This window comes from Oncorhynchus clarkii, chromosome 7, assembly GCF_045791955.1.
Source record: "Oncorhynchus clarkii lewisi isolate Uvic-CL-2024 chromosome 7, UVic_Ocla_1.0, whole genome shotgun sequence".
NCBI classification, from domain to species: domain Eukaryota; kingdom Metazoa; phylum Chordata; class Actinopteri; order Salmoniformes; family Salmonidae; genus Oncorhynchus; species Oncorhynchus clarkii.
In genome coordinates, this window is record NC_092153.1 from 37,105,742 (window position 1) to 37,128,000 (window position 22,259).

Genomic DNA, 22,259 nt, shown 5'->3' on the forward strand with positions numbered 1-22,259 from the left:
AACAATTAAACTCAGTGAACGTCAAGTCTGAAATGAAGTGAAGGCTAATGTAGCAGGTGGTCGAATCTACGTAGCCTAAATCAAAAAGAATATCAGCACCATTAAGTGCATGGCGCACTCTTTCTTGGCATGTGGTGTAACTGGTGTGCGATTGTTAAATATTTGTGATTTTTATCCCGTTCTCAGCAGGGCATTGAAACAGAATTGATAACAATGGTTTTACCACAATAATATGTGCATTTTGCTGCTTAGCATTATGATCAAATTAATTCAGTGGGCGCTGAGTGCACTCCATCGATTCGAGGGTGCTGTCTCCATTCCGCCGGCATGTTTGCTTCTCAGTCATCTTTATTATTAGGACATGTCAGTATATGTTCTTTAAAGTTAATAAGTGACTGTAGCATAACCGCTACTAAATCCGCTGGTCAATTCGATTTATCGGAAATTAGCAGCAGGCAACGAAAGTTAGGCGAGTCCAGACTTTCAGCTACACTTTCCACTGGACAGCGCTCGAGCAGCTTTGGAATCGAGACAGCAAACGCATGGATTTCTTTGGGATATTTCAAACGATGGAAGGAGTTTTTTGGAAGTGAGGTGGAGGACATTCTTCAAGTGGCCTAATCTACACCCTATTACCAACAGGAACAACATTTTTGTTTATTCTCACATCAACATGTTAGCGAATTGGATATGGGTCAGTTCACACATAGAATATTCTACCAGAGAAGGATAAAGGGGTGAGTAGCCAGTAAAATGGGTCAACTTTGAAATGCAAAGATAACGTAGATGATAGACAAAGGAATTCATACGAATTGATGTGAATGTACTTCTTTATTGTACACCCACACTATGTGGTTGGATTAAATTAACTGAACACAATCATTTCGACAAACGGAAGTGTTGTAGCGAGTTTCTGTAATGATTTGTACTATAATGAAAAAATTGCTAAATATAGGCACAAATGCACATAAACGTCGAAATATTATTATGTGGTGTATATGTATCCATAGAAGTGCAACGCCTTGAACATTGTAGGCAAACATTGATTGTTTTATGCACATAAAGGCGCAGCATGTGTGTGCAGGTCTGTGTCCTCACCCGTAGCCTACCACATGGAAATGATCTAGACTGCAGAGCCAACGATAAAAAAAAAAAAACGTTGACGATGTGAAAAAAATAAATTACATTGCTTTATGCATCCCTTTGTGGGATAAAGAATAACAAATCAGTGTATACTTTTGACCCACTATGAAATTGTATGAGCAGCTGACTCTTCTATTCAGTCGAGTTTGAATAGCACAGTAGGCTATGTGAGGTGCCTTCTAAAGAGCACTATATCCCGATCATATGCATCCAGGATCCCGCGGGGACGCAAACAGTGTTTGAATTATTTTTCAGTGTAGATGTTCTACAGCTGTGCTGTACGGCATCCTCTTGGCAATACGAAATGTATGTGGACACCCTTTCAAATTTGTGGATTCTGCAATTTCACCCACACCGGTTTCTGACAAGTGTACAAAATCCAGCATACAGCCATGCAATCTCCATACACAAACATTGGAAGTAGAATGGCCTTACTGAATAGCTCAGTGACTTTGAACGTGGCACCGTCATAGGATGCCACCTTTCCAACAAGTCAGTTCATCAAATTTATGCCCTGCTAGAGCTGCCCTGGTCAACTGTAAATGCTGTTATTGTGAAGTGGAAATGTCTAGGAGCAACAACGAGTCGGCTGCAAAGTGGTAGGTCACACAAGCTCACAGAACTGGACAGCCAAGTACTGAAGCCTGTCCTCGGTTGCAACACTCACTACTGAGTTCCAAACTTCCTCTGGATGCAACGTCAGCACAAAAACTGTTTGTTTCTATAGCCGAGCAGCTGCACACAAGCCTAAGATCACCATGCACAAATTCCAAGCGTCAACTGGGGTGGTGTAAAGCCAGCCCCCATTTGACTCTGGAGCAGTGCAAATATGTTCTCTGGAGTGATAAATTGTGCTTCACCAATAGGCAGTCTGAAGGACGAATCCTGGTTTGGCAGATGCCAGTAGTACTCTACCTGTCCCAATGCATGGTGCCAGCTGTAAAGTTTGGGGGAGGAGGAATAATGGTCTGGGACTGTTTTTCATGGTTATGAAAATATTATTTTGGGAGTTAAAACAACACTAATTTTATTAAATATTAAACTCTCAGAGTTTCTTACATTTAACTCCAATTGACAATGTATTTGTTTGTCGTTTTTAATCAACACCGTTGTCATTTTGCACTTTTCTATGTTTTTGAATTAACAATCAACTACAGCAGAGGACATTTCTCTTTCAGTGTACTTTGAGTTAAAAGGGTTCAAAGACATTTTAATATTTCTTAGTGTGTCACATTATGGTGGTTTGCAATGTGATATCAAACTTCTGTTGGAAGCTCATTTGCAGGATGATATCCAGCACTTTTACATCACTCATATTTTACATTTACATTGCCTGTCAGAGTTGGGAAGAAAATACTGTAGATGAAGACTACCTACACTATAAACAGTGCCTTGGAAAAGTATTCAGACCCCTTGACTTTTTCCACATTTTGTTACGTTACAGCCTTATTCTAAAATGGATAAATAAAAATCCTCAGCAATACACACACAATACCACATAGTGACAAAGCGAAAACAGGTTTTTGTAATTTTTTTGCATAGTTATTAAAAACACAACACAACCTTATTTACGTAAGTATTTAGACCCTTTGCTATGAGACACGAAATTGAGCTCAGGTGCATCATGTTTCCATTGATCATCCTTGAAATGTTTCAACAACTTGATTGGAGTCCACCTGTGGTAAATTCAATTGATTGGACATGATTTGGAAAGGCAGACACCTGTCTATATAAAGTCCCACAGTTGACAGTGGATGTCAAAGTAAAAACCAAGCCATGAGGTCAAAGGAATTGTCCGTAGAGCTCTGAGACAGGATTGTGTCAAGGCACAGATTTGGGGAAGGGTACCAAAACATTTTTGCAACATTTAAGGCCCCCAAGAACACAGTGGCCTCCATCAGTCATAAATGGAAGAACTTTGGAACCACTAAGGCTCTTCCTAGAGCTGGCCGCCCGGACAAACTGAGCAATTGGGGGAGAAAGGCCTTGGTCAGGGAGGTGACCAAGAACCCAATGGTCACTTTGACAGAGCTCTAGAGTTCCTATGAGGAGATTGGAGAACATTCCAGAAGGACAACCATCTCTGCAGCACTCCACCAATCAGGCCTTTATTGTAGAGTGGCCAGACAGAAGAGACTCCTCAGTAAAAAACAGATGACAGCCCGTTTGGAGTTTGCCAAAAGGCACCTAAAGGACTCACAGACCATGAGAAACAAGATTATCTGGTTTGATGAAACCAAGATTGAACTCTTTGGCCTGAATGCCAAGCGTCACGTCTGGAGGAAACCAGGCACTGCTCATCACCTGGCCAATACCATCCCTACGGTGAAGCGTGGTGGCAGCATCATGCTGTGAGGATGTTTTTCAGAAAGATGAACGGAGCAAAGTAAAGAGAGATCCTTGATGAAAACCTGCTGCAGAGCGCTCAGGACCTCAGACTGGTGCGACGGTTCACTTCCCAAGAGCACAACGACCTTAAGCACACAGCCAAGACCACGCAGGAGTGGCTTCGGGACAAGTCTCTGAATGTCCTTGAGTGTCCCAGCCAGAGCCCGGACTTGAACCCGATCAAACATCTCTGGAGATACTTTATAATAGCTGTGCAGCGACGCTCCCCATCCAACCTGACAGACCTTGTGAGGATCAACGGAGAAGAATGGGAGAAACTCCCCTAATACAGGAGGGCCAAGCTTGTAGTGTCATACCCAAGAATGATGCTACAAGCAAATACTTGAGACTGTAATTGCTGCCAAAGGTGCTTCAACAAGTATTGAGTAAAGGGTCTAAATAGTTATGGAAAAAAATGTTGGGTTGCTAAAATGTCTATTGTATGTAGACTGATGAGAGGAATTTTTTTTTTTTTTTAATGCATTTTAGAATAAGGCTGTAACGTTAAAAAAGTGGAAAAAGTGAAGGGGTCTGAATATTTTCAGAATGCACTGTAAACTTGATCAACTATCTCACTAACGGGTTGATATAAATTAAAAAACATATTAGATTTGTTTAGAAAAATGTATGTTTATCTTTTGTAGCATAAAATAAAAAAACAATCATTGCAGATGCGAAAACACAGATATTGAAACAAGCAGAACATTCAGGAAAATATGACAGAGGCCTCTCCCACATTTGTGGATCACTCCATACATTTAACTCCCTGGGTGTTTCTCAAAATGTGTACTATTGTGCTCCGAGCATGCAAATTGGAGCACGGGAGGGTTGTAGAATGAGTCCAAATCAAAGGAGCACAGAGGGCACTTCTCAAATGCGTACTCCTTTTGTTCATATTTTGAAGCATGCATCGATGCAAGCTTCAGTGGACAGTATGCAAAGAATTATGACTCAACCACATACAGCGGCTATTATCTTAGCTAAAGCGAGAGAAAATGCACTCCTACTTCGAAATTAAATGTTGCCTATTCCCATCTCATATGTTGCATAACTACAATATTTTAACTGGGTAATAAATACATGCTATGTTAATTTTGCCATGGTTACCTGCCTACAATACCCACTCTAGTGTGTGTAGGTCGCAAGCCCAGAGTAAGTCTATAGAGCTTACTGGCTAGCTAATACTATAGATGGCCACAAAGAATTGACATCTACCTTGGATAACATTGGTTTTAGGTCATTTTTGCCTTTTTATACTATCTGGTTGGCTACATTATTCCGATTCACACATAGCTAGCTGATAGTTATGAAGTAAAATGTTTGCTTTGTATTTGGTCTCTATTGAAATTGTTAGCTGAATTGAAATCTATTGTACCTTGCATAACATTAGTTTTAGGTAATTTTTTGCCTGTTTAACGATTACAACGATTCACATATATCTAACTGATAATTATGAAGTAAAACGTTTGCTTGGTGTGTATCTTGTTTCGTCTCTATTGGTGAAGTTGTCCTGGCTGGAAGAAGGTTCAGTGAATGGGGAGATGCAGCGTGAGGTAATACAGTAGGGTGAGGAGCAGCGTGAGGTAATACAGTAGGGGGAGTATGAGTGCTTCTCAAATGTAATGTTTTATGCATTCTCCACACTCTCATCCTCACAAGAACTCAAGAGAACGTCCTCTGAGAATGCACTTGGAGCATGAGTGTGGAGCATATTAGTATGCATATTGTGCATATTGAGAAACACCCTGTCTCTGGTTACTCTAAATGGAGTTTATTTCATCTTTATTTAACTAGGCAAGTCGGTTAAAATTTCTTCAGGATCGGTGTCCCTTCCACGGGACGGTTGAGCTAACGTAGGCTAATGCGATTAGCGTGAGGTTGTAATTAACAAGGACATTTCCCAGGACATAGACATATCTGATCTTGACAGACAGCTTAAATTCTTGTTAATCTAACTGCACTGTCCAATTTACAGTAGTTATTACAGTGAAATAATATCATGCTATTGTTTGAGGAGAGTGCACAGTTTTTGTCACGTCCTGACTTAGTTCCTTTTTTTATGTCTCTATTTCAGTTTGGTCAGGGCGTGAGTTGGGGTGGGCATTCTATGTTTTGTATTTCTGGTTTTGGCCTGGTATGGTTCCCAATCAGAGGCAGCTGTCAATTGTGGTCTCTGATTGAGAACCATATTTAGGTAGCCTGTTTTCCCACTATGGGTTGTGGATAGTTATTTTCTGTTTAGTGTGTTTTGCACCTGATGGAGCTGTTTCGGTTGTTTCTTGTGGTCCTTGTTGTATTTAGTGTTCAGTTTATTAAAATAATGGTCCTTCCACCAACGGTCATTATTTTTTAATAAAAAAAAAAATGTATTCATTTAAAAAAAAAAATTACCCCTTTTTCTCCCCAATTTTCGTGGTATCCAATTGTTGTAGTAGCTACTATCTTGTCTCATTGCTACAACTCCCGTACGGGCTCGGGAGAGACGAAGGCTGAATGTCATGCGTCCTCCGATACACAACCCAACCAGCCGTACTGCTTCTTAACACAGCGCGCATCCAACCCGGAAGCCAGCCGCACCAATGTGTCGGAGGCTACACCGTGCACCTGGCAACCTTGGCTAGCGCGCACTGCGCCCGGCCCGCCACAGGAGTCGCTGGTGCGCGATGAGACAAGGAGATCCCTACCGACCAATCCCTCCCTAACCCGGACGACGCTAGGCCAATTGTGCGTCGCCCCACGGACCTCCCGGTCGCGGCCGGTTACGACAGAGCCTGGGCGCGAACCCAGGGACTCTGATGGCACAGCTGGCGCTGCAGTACAGCGCCCTTAACCACTGCACCACCCGGGAGGCCCCACGGTCATTAGTTTTGAACATGAAAAGTTATTAATAAACAAATTAGGCACATTTGGGCAGTCTTGATACAAAAGTTTGAACAGAAATGCAATGGTTCATTGGATCAGTCTAAAACTTTGCACATACACTGCTGCCATCTATTGGCCAAATTCTTAATTGCAGCTGGGCTGGAATAATACATTATGGCCTCTCTTGCATTTCAAAGATGGCTGGTACAAAAAAAAAAAAAAAAAAAACATTTTTCTCCTTTGTATTATCTTTTACAGATCTATTGTGTTATATTCTCCTACATTCCTTTCACATTTACTCAAACTTCAAAGTGTTTCCTTTCAAATGGTACCAAGAATATGCATATCCTTGCTTCAGGGCCTGAGTTACAGGCAGTTAGATTTGGGTATGTAATTTTAGGCAAAAATTGAAAAAAAGGGGCGGATCCTTATTATTAAGAATACATTGTTATTTAGAATGACAGCCTACCCTGGTCAAACCCTAACCAGGACGACACTGGGCCAATTGTGCGCCGTCCTATGGGACTCGCAATCAGAGCCGGCTTCAGGCATAAGCAGTCACTTAATACCCGATTTTTATTTTTATTTTAGGAACTCAGTGGGGGTCTCAAGTTACTGTTGAGAGTTAGAATAGAGAATACACAAGGTGCAAGTTAGAAATTTGGTTGTGCATCAGCAGTTTTCCTCTTGATTTGTCAGTCACTGGCAGTCACTCAATTAGCCATGTCAGTTAACAATTTTTAGATTGGTAAGTTAGTCTAGCCAATTATCTAAACTTGTAGTAATTATGGCCGAATACCGACCCGGTGAAATGTGTAGAATTGAAGGAAATTCTCTCTGCCCCATGGCAAAATTTGTAGAGTTGGGGGGCCTCCCAACCAAATCTCACCTAGGACCCACAAAAGGCTAGAGCCAGCCCTGCCAGTTATCACCACTAACTCCAGGAAGAGTACCACTCTCTTGACGGTTAAGATAACTCCCAGTAGAGTCAATTTAACCCACATTTTTTTCAACACTGTGATTTCAACTCCCGTTGTTTTACTATGTAGTCATAAAAAAACACCACAGAGTCTGCTAGTCTCGTCTGCTGCACCATGCAAAAGCATTTAGAAGTTTAGTTATTTTGTTATAGAACATTTTTGCACATTGGATTTGCACATTAATTTGCTTTTCAACATCATCCTATGATAATGCCAATGTTCAGTGGAAATCAGCCTTTTTAAAACCAAGTATTCTTAAAAACAGCTGCAGTGGACCTTTGTCAATATCAAATATTTTCTCTGTAACAACCTTACTTAGATTGTTTTCAATTAAAATAGTCAAAAAGGAACAAAAATAGATCAAAAAGCAATTTCTCAACCAATAATTTTGCTAGGAATGTCTGGGAGCGGTCTGAGTGAGGGGCCTAATTGGAGGGATATGCAACCTGAAAACTAGCTGTTATTGTCAGAGATTCACTTATCCCGCCTTGCGTTCCAAAACCCCTACCATGCTAAATTAGCTGAAATATCAGGTGGTCTTTTCAAACAGCTCTTACACAAAGGATATTATCTGAATTTTCACAGTATTATTCTAACCAGTTTATTAGATACGTTCACGAAACAAGTTTGCTCCTACAGACAGTGAGTCACGTGGCCGTGGCCTACTATATAAAGCGGGCAGACGGGCATTGAGGCATTCGGTTACTGTTTGATTGAACGTCAAAATGGGCAAAACGGTCTGTGCCAGGCATGACGGTTCCAAAATCTCAGAAACGGCCAGCCTCCTGGGGTTTTCACGCACAACAGTGTCTAGGGTTATCCCGAGAATGTTGCGAATGGTGCAAAAAGCATCCAGTCAGCGGCCGTCCTGTGGGCGAAAACAGCTCGTTGATGAGCGCTGGAAAGAGAATGGCAAGAATGGTGCAAGCTAACAGACGGCCCACAAAAAAGAAAATAACGGCGCAGTACAACAGTGGTGTGCAGAGCAGCGTCTGGGAACTCACAACTCTTCGGTCCCTGCCACGGATGGGCTATTGCAGCAGACGACCACACAAGTTTCACTCCTACTAGCAAAAAACAAGAAAAAGCAGCTCCAGTGGGCACGCAATCACCAACACTGGACAATTGAGGAGTGGAAAAACATTGCCTGGTCCGACAAATCCTTGTTCCTGTTGCTTCATGCTGATGGCAGAGTCAGAATTTGGCCAAAGCAGCATGAATCCATTGCCCCATCCTTCCCGGTGTCAACGGTACAGGCTGGTGGCGTGTTGTAATGGTGTAGGGAATGTTTTTCTAGCATGCGTTAGGTCCCTTTATACCAATTGAGCAACATTTCCATGCCCCAAATAATTCAAGGTGATCTATAGGCAAAGGGGGTCTGACTCAGTACCTAAATAAATTGGGAAATTGTGTTTTTGGTTGCACTGCCCCTTTAATCAGTTTTTTCTAAATAAGATAGTGACAGGTATACACTTGAAAATGAATGGCCATGTCTTAAGGAAGATATGGTAAACGTCACAACACACTGGTTTTTGCAGAGGTGTCACTGCAGTATGATCTCTGGAGAAATGAACCCTGCCTTAAAAGTCAGAGTACAGTAATGACGTACACACACCATGATATTAATAATGCTGCTTCCATTTGCAGGATATCTATACCCCAGGCCTCCCTCTGTCTAAGGGCATAAGATAAGCTCTGTTGTATCCTCGTCTCAACTTGCCTTCAAACTGAAGAGCTGACACGATGGGATTTTTTTCCCCTTTTTGACAAATGTACAGCCGAGAAGGAAAAGTACTCTGCATATCACTGGGTTAATTATCTAAAGAGACTTACTAAACACAAAAAAAATATTTAGTTTCAATTTAGTCCAGTCTTTGAGGTTCCCATGGATAGATTTTATGTCTGCCATTATTGGGTTATTTCTAATGGCATGTTCTTCTTTGGGATGCAATCCCGTTAACGGGATGATATGACAGCCAGTGAAAGTGCAGGGCGCCAAATTCAAAACAGAAATCTCATAATTAAAATTCCTCAAACATACATGTATCTTATACCGTTTTAAATGTAGTCTTGTTGTTAATCCCACCACAGTGTCCGATTTCAAATAGGCTTTACGGCGAAAGCACCACCAATGATTTTGTTAGGTCAGAGCCAAATCACAGAAAAACACAGCCATTTTTCCAGCCAAAGAGAGCAGTCACAAAAAGCACAACTAGAGAAAATGAATCACTACCCTTTGATGATCTTCATCAGATGACACTCATAGGACTTCATGTTACACAGTACATGTATGCTTTGTTTGATAAAGTTCATATTTATTAAAAACAAATCAGTTTACATTGGCGCGTTACATTCACCAGTTCCAAAAACATCCAGTGATTTTGCAGAGCCACATCGATTCAACAGAAATACTCATCATAAATGTAGATGATAAAACAAGTTATACACATGGAATTATAGATATACCTCTCCTTAATGCAACTGCTGTGTAAGATTTCAAAAAAACTTCACGGAAAAAGCAAACCATGCAATTCTCTGAGACTGTGCTCAGAACAATAGTCAGCCGCCATGTTGGAGTCAACATAAACCATAAATTACATGATAAATGTTCCCTTTGATGATCTTCATCAGAATGCACTCCCAGGAATCGCAGGTCCACAATAAATGTTTGTTTTGTTCGATAATGTCCATTATTTATGACCAAATACCTCCTTTTGTTAGCGCGTTTGGTATATATATCCAAACGCTCGTTCTGGTCGAGCGTTACTTCGGATAAAAACTTCAAAAAGTTATATTACAGGTCGAAGAAACATTTCAAACTAAGTACAGAATCAATCATTAGGATTTTTTAAATCATATATCTTCAATAAAGTTCCAACCGGAGAATTATTTTGTGTCTTCAGGAGAAACGGAAATCATGTGGAATGCGCGTGACCAGAAAATGGCTGACTGCCAGACACCTGTTCATTCTGTTCTTATTCAGTCCCACAACACAGTAGAAGCCTCATTCAAATTTCTATAGACGGTTGACATCTAGTGGAAGCCCTAGGAAGTACAACTACATTCAAAGCTCAAGGGGATTTCAATGGGAACTGTGTTGAAAACATACCAACCTCAGATTTCTCACTTCCTGTTTGGATTTCTCCTCAGGTCTTTGCCTGCCATATGAGTTCTGTTATACTCAGACATCATTCAAACAGTTTTAGAAACTTCAGAGTGTTTTCTATCAAATACTAATAATAATATGCATATATTAATAACTAGGACTGAGGAGCAGGCCGTTTACTCTGGGCACCTTTCATCCAAGCTACTCAATACTGCCCCTGAAGCCATAAGAAGAATTAACGAACACGGCCACTGGTATGGTGCTCGATAGATACAGGGCACGTGGTGTGAGCAGGTCCCAGTAGGAGACAGCTTGTGTAGGCTACTGTATCAAGCAACACGCTGCATGAAAAAGAGGTGCAAGGCTCAATCAAATAGCCTTAGATGTACTTTATCTCTCCCTCCCTCTCTGTTGTTTTAACAACACTGTAAAAAAAAAAGTTGTTTCAAATAATTATTATTAAGTAACTAGTTTCACAGCCTTTTTTTCTTTCTTTACTCAACTTTTGGGTCCAAGTATTACATACATGTTTACAGTGTGCATGTTTATTTATACAGTAATTACTATTCAACATGTCCTCACCTGGAATTTGCATCTCGAGAAACTATTTTATTAAGAGAACATTAAAACAGAACCAACATTTTCTGAAATAAATAAATAAAATCAAGGATGAGAGAATACTCAGATTAACTGATAATTGACACAGACATGGTGGTGTAGCAGGAAGATTGGAATCCCATGAACCAAGCAGTTGTGAATTCAAATCCCAGGGGAGGACATGTTGAATAATATTTCTGTATAAATGAACATGCCCAATGTAATCATGCATGTCAACTTGTGTCAAATACGTAAGTTGAAAACATTATGTTAAAACCACTGTTTGTTTAATCAGTTGCACAGCCTTTTTTAGTTAAGATGCCAAAATAGTAATATATAGTTGAGCAAACACATCATTTTAAATTGACAAAACTGTTGCCTAAGTTTTTTCAAGTTGGAGCTTAGTTTGGGACAACAATTTGTTTTGTTCATGTAACACTTGGACTGAAAAGTTGGGTAAACAAAAAAAAAAGGCTGCAGAACCAGTTACGTAAAGGCCCAGTGAAGTCAACTTGATTTCCCTGTGTTTTATATATACTAAACAAAAATAGTGTTCCCATGTTTCATGCTGAAATAAAATATCCCAGAAATGCTCCATATGCACAAAAAGCTTATTTCTCTAACATGTTGAGCACACATTTGTTTACATCCTTGTTAGTGAGCATTTCTCCTTTGCCAAGATAATCCATCCACCTGACAGGTGTGGCATAACAAGAAGTTGATTTAACAGCATGATCATTACACAGGTACATCTTTTGCTGGGGACAATAAAAGGCCATTCTAAAATATCCAGTTTGTTCTCACAACACAATGCCACAGATGTCTCAAGTTTTGAGGGAGCATGCAATTGGCATGCTGATTGCAGGAATGTTCACCAGAACTGTAGCCTGAGAATTGAATGTTCATTTTTCTACCATAAGCCGCCTCCAATGTCAATTTTTTTGGGGCAGTATGTCCAACCTGTCTCATAGCTGCAGAACATGTATAACTACGCCAGCCCAGGATCTCCACATCCGGTTTGTTCGACTGCGGGATCATCTTAGACTAGCCACCTGGACAGCTGATGAAACTGTGGGTTTGCACAACTAAAGATTTTCTGCACAAACTGTCAGAAATCATCTCAGGTAATCTCATCTGTGTGCTTGTCGTCCTCACCAGGGTTTTGACCCGATTGCTGTTCGGCATCGTAACAGACTTCAATGGGTATATGCTCACCTTCGATGGTCACTTGCATGCTGGAGAAGTGTGCTCTTCATGGATGAATCCAGGTTTCAACTGTACCGGGCAGATGTCCACACGACGGCATGTCTGCCGAGTGGTTTGCTGTTGTCAACGTTGGGAACAGAGTGCCTCATGGTGGTGATGGGGTTATGGTATGGGCTGGCATAAGCTACGTACAACAAACACAATTGTGTTTTACCGATGGCAATTTGAATGCGCAGAGATGCTGTGATGAGATCCTGAGCCCCATTGCTGCGTCATTCATCCCCCGCCATCACCTCATGTTTCAGCATGATAATGCACGGCCCCGTGTCACAAGGATCTGTACACAATTTCTGAAAGCTGAATATGTCTCAGTTCTTCCATGGCCTAAATACTCACCAGACATGTCACCCGTTGAGCATGTTTGGGTTGCTCTGGATCGATGTGTACGACAGCGTGTTCCAGTTCCCGCCAATATCCGGCAACTCGCACAGCCATTGAAGTGGAGTGGGACACCATTCAACAGGCCACAATCAACAGCCTGATCAACTGTATGCAAAGGAGATGTGTCGCTCTTCATGAGGCAAATGGTGGTCACACCAGATACTGACTGGTTTTCTTATCTATGCATGCCCCTACTTTTTTTTAAAGGTATCTGACTGTGACCAACAGATGCAAATCCGTATTCCCAGTCAAGTGAAATCTATAAATTAGCACCTACAGTGCCTTGCGAAAGTATTCGGCCCCCTTGAACTTTGCGACCTTTTGCCACATTTCAGGCTTCAAACATAAAGATATAAAACTGTATTGTTTTGTGAAGAATCAACAACAAGTGGGACACAATCATGAAGTGGAACGACATTTATTGGATATTTCAAACTTTTTTAACAAATCAAAAACTGAAAAATTGGGCGTGCAAAATTATTCAGCCCCCTTAAGTTAATACTTTGTAGCGCCACCTTTTGCTGCGATTACAGCTGTAAGTCGCTTGGGGTATGTCTCTATCAATTTTGCACATCGAGAGACTGACTTTTTTCCCCATTCCTCCTTGCAAAACAGCTCGAGCTCAGTGAGGTTGGATGGAGAGCATTTGTGAACAGCAGTTTTCAGTTCTTTCCACAGATTCTCGATTGGATTCAGGTCTGGACTTTGACTTGGCCATTCTAACACCTGGATATGTTAATTTTTGAACCATTCCATTGTAGATTTTGCTTTATGTTTTGGATCATTGTCTTGTTGGAAGACAAATCTCCGTCCCAGTCTCAGGTCTTTTGCAGACTCCATCAGGTTTTCTTCCAGAATGGTCCTGTATTTGGCTCCATCCATCTTCCCATCAATTTTAACCATCTTCCCTGTCCCTGCTGAAGAAAAGCAGGCCCAAACCATGATGCTGCCACCACCATGTTTGACAGTGGGGATGGTGTGTTCAGGGTGATGAGCTGTGTTGCTTTTACGCCAAACATAACATTTTGCATTGTTGCCAAAAAGTTCAATTTTGGTTTCATCTGACCAGAGCACCTTCTTCCACATGTTTGGTGTGTCTCCCAGGTGGCTTGTGGCAAACTTTAAACGACACTTTTTATGGATATCTTTAAGAAATGGCTTTCTTCTTGCCACTCTTCCATAAAGGCCAGATTTGTGCAATATCCGACTGATTGTTGTCCTATGGACAGAGTCTCCCACCTCAGCTGTAGATCTCTGCAGTTCATCCAGAGTGATCATGGGCCTCTTGGCTGCATCTCTGATCAGTCTTCTCCTTGTATGAGCTGAAAGTTTAGAGGGACGGCCAGGTCTTGGTAGATTTGCAGTGGTCTGATACTCCTTCCATTTCAATATTATCGCTTGCACAGTGCTCCTTGGGATGTTTAAAGCTTGGGAAATCTTTTTGTATCCAAACCCGGCTTTAAACTTCTTCACAACAGTATCTCGGACCTGCCTGGTGTGTTCCTTGTTCTTCATGATGCTCTCTGCGCTTTTAACGGACCTCTGAGACTATCACAGTGCAGGTGCATTTATACAGAGACTTGATTACACACAGGTGGATTGTATTTATCATCATTAGTCATTTAGGTCAACATTGGATCATTCAGAGATCCTCACTGAACTTCTGGAGAGAGTTTGCTGCACTGAAAGTAAAGGGGCTGAATAATTTTGCACGCCCAATCTTTCAGTTTTTGATTTGTTAAAAAAGTTTGAAATATCCAATAAATGTCGTTCCACTTCATGATTGTGTCCCACTTGTTGTTGATTCTTCACAAAAAAATACAGTTTTATATCTTTATGTTTGAAGCCTGAAATGTGGCAAAAGGTCGCAAAGTTCAAGGGGGCCGAATACTTTCGCAAGGCACTGTAATTCATTTATTTCAATTGACTGATTTCCTTATGTGGCCTGTAACTCAGTCAATCTTTTAAATTGTTGCATGTTGCGTTTATCAGTGTATACTTCCACCTAAGGTTAGAATAATACTGTGAAATTGTGAAAATGATGATAACGCCCGTTTATTGTAAGAGCTGTTTGAAAACACCACCTGAAATTTCAGCCTGTTTTGGCGGGATGGAGTTTTGGCCTATGTGGTGACATCACCACGCAGTAAAATCGTTGACAGACCAATAAGAAAGAAAGTTCCACAACTCTCTGCCAATAACAGCTAGTTTTCAGTTTCCTCCTTTCCACTCCGATCACTCCCAGACAGTCTTAGCAACTGTTTTGATTGAGAAATATATCTTCTCTAAGAAGCTATTGTTTCCTTTTTTACCTTTTTTCATTAAAAACAATCACAGTAAGGTACTTAATTGTTACCCAAAAATGATCTGATATTGAGATTAAAATGGCTGCATTGGACCTATAATAATAATAATAATAATAATAATAATAATAATAATAATAATAATAATAATAATAATTAGTTGCACACTCAGCAAGAGCCCTCTGGTAAACCCGCTGTTCTTAAGTTACATTAATATACCATGCGGCAGAGTATAAGCAGCTATGGAGTACTTTTTACCCAGTTAATAATTGCTAAATGCATAACATAGTATACTGGCTCTTAATAGAGGGTGTTATTTCTGTTTGACATTTCAATCTGGTTCGGAGTGGTCATATGTCGAAGACATCCATTTATTTGAAGTGAATAAATTGCATTAATCAACATTTACCATATTAATAAAATGCCAAGCAAAAACAATGGTAGCGCATTTCTCAACGGATACTCCAGGTTTTCTAGTTGCCTACGCTTTGGATTTTAATAAAAGATACAACAAAGTTGTCCTTGTGTTTTCGTGGGGCTCATAGATTATGCCTAAGCTAGCTTGTGAGTATCTCAAAGAAGAAAAGAATACTATAAACAAATTTGTGGATTTCTAAAAAAAAACAGGCCCAGGACTTCCCCTGGAGCGACGTTGTTCCGTCCATAAAGAGTTGGGCTGCGAAGGAAGGGGATTTCCATTGCCTATCACGAGCCCAGGTTCCACCTTCACTCTCTTCCCGGCAGATACCATCTGCTCCTTGGAGGCCCAGTCCAAGCAGCTCTGTGGGGAAGGGGGGGGGGGGGGGGGGGGGGGAGGAGAGAGAGCGATGCGCGCAACACTGCACTAGACTGACTCATAAACCTTGTGGTCATATCTCCGGGGTGGACTGGTTTAAGGTCATTAAATATTGTGTGGCAAAAGGGCTGAGGGGTTGAAAAAGAGAAACAAAACCTTAAACCTATAAATGTATCATTCTTGTGCAATTTATGTGGGCTACATTGATGTTTTTATTTAATTATTGTAAGGCTATTTGTTATTTGCTATTTGTTATTGGGTTGTTGCGGATGGGTTATTGCAGGCTGGTGCAGGTGAACGAACAACTGACCCGCGCACCACTAGTCTGTATGTGTCCCTTGTAAGTTCCGTGACCATGCCATTCATTTCAAAGTGAGTTGGAGTTGGGTTTTCTGTGGGCATCTACTACTAAAAACACTTTGACCATTCCATATTGCCACCCAAGTGAGGTTTGTAGAATGCAATCCGCCTAAGTGTAGTCTTGCTCTCTGTCTACACCATCTGTGACGTAGAGTGACTTGCACGTTCAATATAAACTAGGCAGAATGTCCTGACTCCTGAGAGAGGATTCATTCATACTAACGTTGGCTAAAGAAACAGGTCCTAAACATCCGCAGGAAGGAATGTTAAGAGTATTTCCTGAGGCATTGTACATGAAGCATTCTCCTAGGACTGACAGGTGTGAAATGGACTGTGAAATGAGTGCACTTAATGTCCCCTAACTCGCTGGATTATACACATTGCACAAGAATAAGTCATCACCTGGCATGACTCTCAACACTTCCCCAAATCCCATTCACCTTTTAATACCATCAAATAAACATTCAGAGCACGTCGGCGCCAAGCAAAAGACATTTCCTTTGATAACCCAGCTCAAACATCTAAATGATGAATGGAGACTTGTTTTTGTTTGTTTGTTGAATTAACTATAACCATAACATCAGGTCACAACACATTAACACACACACTGACACTGGTTGGATGTAAAAAAGCAACAGCAAGATGATATGTATTCATAAGTTGCTCTGGCAATTGAAAAATACGACTTTCCCGATAACAACAAAGGGTGTCTTCTCAATCTCAAAGGAACAGACGTCCTGAAATGGAGTAGCTTTATCACAGGAAAAATGATTATGCCAAAGAATAGGAGCTAAAATGAGAGCCTTGGCTAAAGGCACTGATCGTATCAGACCAGTTCTGGATATTCCCTGCGTGTCACACTGTCCTTTATGATTTCTCTATCTCTTCATTGTAACACACTGTCTGTGACATGGATTCAAATTGGCTTGTTTCTTCTGCAATGCATGAAGTTCATACTATTGAAAACCTTGTTATTATTCTGTCCTTGCAGTACTGAAAAAACATGCAATAACTCAATAAATAACCCACAGAGGAGTCTTATTCATGGACACTAAGAATAATAACTCAATCTAATATTTTCGGATTCTTTTATTTTATTTCTGCTGTCTAAAGAGTAATTCATGAAATTCCAACCCGAGTTAAATGGCAATCCGCAGTTAAAACAATAGCAAAGAGGACACCCTGCCACTGTTTCAGTAAACAACTGAGGGATGGGGCTGGTAAAATTGAACCATCTCAAATTAATAGACAGAGTTATGAATGACAAGAATGACCAGCCATGATATCAAAATAATTGTTTTAACCAATTAGTGACTCAGATAAAAAGGTTTGCAGCTTATCATGAGGTATTTTATCTACCCAGGGAGTTCTCATCAGTAATTATCACGGCTGTCTTACATCCCTCCACAAGCCAACACCACTTTGGCACTCAACAAAATGTATGGGGCCATAAACAAACAAGAAACCCAGAGGAAGCATTTCTAGTGTGGAGACTTTTTTTTTGGTGGGAAGACTTAAAACGGTTCTACTTCACTTCTACCAACTCGTTTCCTGCACCACTAAACCTCTAGACCACTTTTATTCTACTCGCTGAAACGCATCCAAGACCCTCCCTCGCCTATTCTTTGATAAATCAGACCACGAATCTTCCGGCTTCCTGTTTACAAACAAAAGCTTAAACAGATAGTACCAGTGATGCTCTCAATATGGAAATTGTCAGATGAGTTAGACTGGAGGCTACAAGACTGTTTTGCTAGCATAGACTGGGATATGTTCAGTGATTCATCAAAATGGCATTGAGGAGTTTACCACATCAGTCACAGGCTTCATCAATAAGTGCATAGACAACGTCGTTCAAATAGTGACTATACGAACATATCCAAACCAAAAACCATGGATTACAGCCAGTATCCGCGCTGGGCTAAAGGCTAGAGCTACCGCTTACAAGGAACGGGACACAGACATGGACACATACAAGAAGGCCTGCTACATCCTCCGACTAGACATCAAACACGAAAAATATTTTCTGTGAGAAGCCGAGGGACGCAGAACTCCCAAACGAGCTAAATGCCTTTTTATTCTCGCTTTGAGGAAAATAACAGGGTCTTGCATGAAAGCCCCGGTTGTTCCGAATGACTGTGTGATCTCGCTTTCTGAGGACAATGTTTCAACAGGTTAACAATCTCAAGGCCGCAGACGGATTACCTGGACGCGTTCTCCGAGCATGCGCAGACCAGCTAGCAAATTCTGTTATTTTCAATCTCTTCTTGGACCAGTTTCTAATCCCAACATGTTTCAAGCTGATCACCATTGTCCCTGTTCCCAATAATTCCAAGGTAACCTGCCTAAATGACTATCACCCTGTAGCACTCACATCTGTAGTTATGATGTGCTTTGAAAGGCTGGTCACGACGCATAGACACCATCATCCCAGACAATCTGGACCCACTCCAATTCGCATACCGCCCCAACAGATCCACAGATGACGCCATCTCTATTGCACTCCACACTGCCCTCTCCCACCTGGATAAGAGAGGAAATAACTGTGAGAATGCTGTTCATAGACTACAGCTCAGATTTCGTCACCATAGTCCCATCCAAGCGCATCATAAAGCTCGGGACCCTGGACTGAACACCTCCCTCTGCAACTGGATCCTGGATTTTCTGAAGGTTCGGCCCCAGGTTGTGAGGGTAGGCACAGTAGTGAAGGTGTGACAGCGCCTCTTCCCCCTCAAGAGGCTGAAAAGAAATGGCATGGGCCCTCGGATCCTCAAAGTTCTACAGCTGCACTATAAAGAGCATCTTGACTGGCTGCATCATCGCTTGGTATGGCATATGCACCACCCTCGACCACAAAGCGTTACAGAGGGTGGTGCAGACGGCCCAGTACCTCAGTGGGCCGAGCTCCCTGCCATCCAGGACTTCTATATTAGGCGGTGTTAGAGGATGGCACGAAAATTACCAAAGACTTCAGTCCAGCTCTCTGAGCAACAGGCTATTTAGCCAAATTACTGCTAAATAATTAATTTATGGTTACCAGATCTGCACTGATACATTCTTAAACTGACTCTTTGCATACTCACAAACACAAACACAAGTTTGTGCAAATGAATTGAAAATAAAATATTCTACATTGTGGAATAATAAAGACGACTTCAAAACTATGAAATAGCACATTGAATAATGTAGTAACCAAAAATATGTTTTAGATTCTTCAAAGTAGCCACCATTTGCTTTGATGACAGCTTTGCACACCCTTGGCATTCTCTCAACCAGCTTCACTTGGAATGCTTTTCCAACAGTCTTGAAGGAGTTCCCACGTATGCTGAGCACTTGCTGGCTGTATTTCCTTCAATCTGCAGTACAACTCATCCCAAACCATCTCAACTGGGTTGAGGTCAGGTGATTGTGGAAGCCAGGTCATCTGATGCAGCACTCCATTTCTCTCCATGGTCAAATAGCCCTTACACAGCCTGGTGTGTTTTGGGTCATTGTCCTGTTGAAAAACAAATGGGATGGTGTATCGTTGCAGAATATTGTGGGGGCCATGCTGGTTAAGAGTGCCTTGAATTCTAAATAAATCACTGACAGTGTCACCAGTAAAGCACCCCCATGCCATCACACCTCCTCCTCCATGCTTCATGCTGGTAACCACATATGCAGAGATCAACCGCTCACCTACTCTGTGTCTCACAAAGACACGGCGGTTGGAACCAATTTTTAAAAATTTGGACTCATCAGACAGATTTCCACTGGTCTAATGTCCATTGCTCGTGTTTCTTGGCCCAAGCAAGTCTCTTCTTATTGGTGTCCTTTAGTAGTAGTTTCTTTGCCGCAATTTGACCATGAAGGCCTGATTTACACAGGCTCCTCTGAACAGTTTATGTTGATGTGTCTGTTACTTGAACTCCGTGAAGCATTTATTTGGGCTGCAATTTCTGAAGCTGGTAACTCTAATGAACTTATCTTCTGCAGCAGAGATAACTCTGGGTTTTTCTTTCCTGTGGTCGTCCTCATGAGAGCCAGTTTCATCACATCGCTTTATGGTTTTTGTGACTGCACTTGAAGAAACTTTCAAAGTTATTGAAATTTGTTGACTGACCTTCATATCTTAAAGTAATGATAAACTTGTTTTTCTTTGATTGTTTGAGCTGTTCTACTTAATATGAAGTTGCTCTTTTACCAAATAGGGCTATCTTCTGTATATCAATCCTACAACACAACTGATTGGCTCAAACGCATTAAGAAGGAAAGAAATTCCACAAATGAACTTTTAACAAGGCACATATGTTAATTGAAATGCATTCCAGGTGACTACCTCATAAAGCTGGTTGAGAGAATGCCAAGTGTGCAAAGCTGTCATTTAAGGCAAAGGGTGGCTACTTTAAAGAATCTCAAATATAATATACAGTTTAAGTCGAAAGTTTACATACACTTAGGTTGCAGTTATTAAAACACATTTTTTCAACCACTCCACAAATTTATTGTAAACAAACTATAGTTTTGGCAAGTCGGTTAGGACATCTACTTTGTGCATGACAATTAATTTTTCCAACAATTGTTTATAAACAGATTATTTCACTTATAATTCACTGTATCATAATTCCAGTGCGTCAGAAGTTTACATTCACTAAGTTGACTGTGCCTTTAAACAGCTTGGAAAATTCCAGAAAATTATGTTATGGCTTAGAAGCTTCTGATAGTCTAATTGACATGAATTAAGTCAATTGGAGGTGTACCTGTGGATGTATTTCAAGGCCTACCTTCAAACCCAGTGCCTCTTTGCTTGGCATCATTGTAGACCTCCACAAGTCTAGTCAATTCTTGGGAGCAATTTCCAAAATGCCTGAAGGTACCACGCTCATCTGTACAAACAATAGTACGCAAGTATAAACACCATGGGACCATGGGACCACGCAACGCGTTCTGTCTCCTAGAGATGAACGTACTTTGGTGCGAAATGTGAAAATAAATCCCAGAACAACAGCAAAGGACATTGTAGAGATGCTGGAAGAAACGGGTACAAAAGTGTCTATATCCACATTAAAATTAGTCCTATGTCGACAACCTGAAAATCCGCTCAGCAAGGAAGAAGCCACTGCTCCAAAACTGCCATGAAAACTGTAGTCTGGCTTTTTTAACTGCACATGGGGACAAAGATCGTACTTTTTGGAGAAATGCCCTCTGGTCTGATGAAACAAAAATAGAACTGCTTGGCCATTATGACCATCGTTATGTTTGGAGGAAAAGGGGGAGGCTTGTAAGCCGAAGAACACCATCCCAACCGTGACGCACGAGGGGTGGCAGCATCATGTTGTGGGGCTGCTTTGCTGCAGGAGGCACTTCACAAAATAGATGGAATCATGAGGTAGGAAAATTATGTTGATAATTGTCCTACGTTAAAGCTTGGTCGCAAATGGGTCTTCCAAATGGACAATCACCCAAAGCCCACTTCCAAAGTTGTCGCAAAATGCCTTAAGGACAACAAAGTCAAGGTATTGGAGTGGCCATCACAAAGCCCTGACCTCAATCCCATTGAAAATGTGTGGGCAGAACTGACAAAGCATGTGCGAGCAAGGAGGGCTACAAACCTGACTCACTTACACCAGCTCTGTCAGGAGGAATGGGCCAAAATTAACCCAACTTATTGTGGGAAGCTTGTGGAAGGCTACCCGTAACATTTGACCAAAGTTAAACAATTGAAAGGAAATGCTACCAAATACTAATTGAGTGTATGTAAACTTCTGACCCACTGGGAATGCGATGAAATAAATAAAAGCTGAAGTAAATAATTCCCTCTACTATTATTCTGACATTTCACATTCTTAAAATAAAGTGGTGATCCTAACTGACCTAAGACAGGGAATTGTGAAAAACTGAGTTTAAATGTATTTGGCTAAGGTATATGTAAACGTCTGACTTTAACTGTATATTTTGATTTGCTTAACACTTTGTTTTTGGTTACTACATTGTTCCACGTGTTATTTAATAGTTTTGATGTATTCATTATTATTCTACAATGTAGAAAATACAAAAAATAAAGAAAAACCCTTGAACGAGTCGTTGTTTCCAAACTT

The 22,259-nt window shown here is 41.0% G+C and overlaps 1 protein-coding gene across 1 annotated transcript in view; it reads left to right on the top strand.

Moving 5' to 3' along the window:
• The first annotated feature begins 282 nt into the window (after nt 1–282).
• Nucleotides 283–22,259, top strand: part of LOC139413250 (metabotropic glutamate receptor 4-like) — a 361,254-nt gene continuing 339,277 nt past the window's right edge. Inside the window, exon 1 of the mRNA XM_071160398.1 lies at nt 283–737. The gene's annotated coding sequence lies outside the window, so the exon portion shown is untranslated. The remainder of the gene's footprint in view (nt 738–22,259) is intronic.